We start from the raw sequence: 1,389 nt of genomic DNA on the forward strand, positions 1-1,389 counted from the left end.
GTGGAGCTGTCAGAGTTTGATATTAAGTATGAGCCCCGAGGCCCGATCAAGGGACAGATCTTCGCAGACTTCGTGGTCGAGTTCTCGTCTGAAGCGACACGGGTTGAAGGGGACGACTTCCGATGGGTACTCTCAGTGGATGGATCGTCGAACCAGCAGGGTAGCGGTGCTGGAGTCATCTTGGAGGGACCCAACGGCCTGCTGATCGAACAGTCCTTGAGGTTCGCCTTCAAGGCCAGCAATAATCATGCAGAATATGAGGCGCTGATCGCCGGGATCTTGCTGGCCAAAGAGATGGGAGCTAGGGTGTTGATGGCAAAGAGTGACTCGTTGCTGGTCACGGGGCAAGTAACAGGCGAGTTCCAGGCTAAAGATCCACAAATGGCGGCTTACCTGGAGTATGTACAGGAATTGAAGAGTTCCTTTGCCTCCTTTGAAGTGGTGCATGTGCCCAGAGAGCAGAATGCCCGAGCTGACTTGCTAGCTAAGCTCGCCAGTTCAGGCAAGGGGGGTAGGCAGAGGACGGTGATTCAAGAAACTCTGAAGACGCCTAGAACATTTGTGGCAGATCACCTGGTTCTTCAAATAAGCAAGTCGACGGAAAAATCGGCGAGAAGTCATAGGTCCCTAACTCAAGAGACCTTAAGATCGTCGAGAATAAGAGCATGTCGGGGGGAGAGGGTAAACATGACGCAGGTTTGCGCTACGCATGAGCCAGACACCTGGGTAACGCAGTATAAGCGCTGCCTGGCAGATGGCCTTCTCCCGCTGGATCCGACAGAGGCTAGGAAGATAAAGAAGAATTCCAGCAAGTACACAATGATTGATGGCGAGTTGTACAGGTTTGGGTTCACTCACCCACTCCTGGAATGTGTGCATGGCGAGAAATGCACGAGAATTATGGCAGAGCTCCATGAAGGGATATGCGGAAGCCACGTCGGGGGTCGAGCTCTGGCCGCAAGGACTCTCCGTGCAGGTTACTACAGGCCAACGATGAGAGAAGATTGCAAGAGGTATGCGCAGTGCTGCAAACAATGCCAACAACACGCCGATTGGCACAAGGCGCCTCCTGGGGAGTTGAAGTCGATTTACAGCCCCTGGCCGTTTCATACATGGGGAATCGACATCCTGGGACCATTCCCGCTGGCTATCAGGCAGATGAAGTACTTGGTGGTGGCGATTGAGTACTTCACCAAGTGGATCGAAGCAGAACCAGTGGCCCAGATCACCGCACACAAGATCGAAGGTTTCGTGTGGAAGAACATCGTGTGCCGGTTTGGTGTGCCCAAGCGCCTGGTGTTGGACAACGGGACTCAGTTTGCAAGTCACCTGTTGAAGAAGCTGTGCGAAGGGGTGGGAATTCAACAAGTGTTTGCATCCGTCGAGCAC

This window comes from Phaseolus vulgaris, chromosome 10 (assembly GCF_000499845.2).
Source record: "Phaseolus vulgaris cultivar G19833 chromosome 10, P. vulgaris v2.0, whole genome shotgun sequence".
NCBI lineage: Eukaryota > Viridiplantae > Streptophyta > Magnoliopsida > Fabales > Fabaceae > Phaseolus > Phaseolus vulgaris.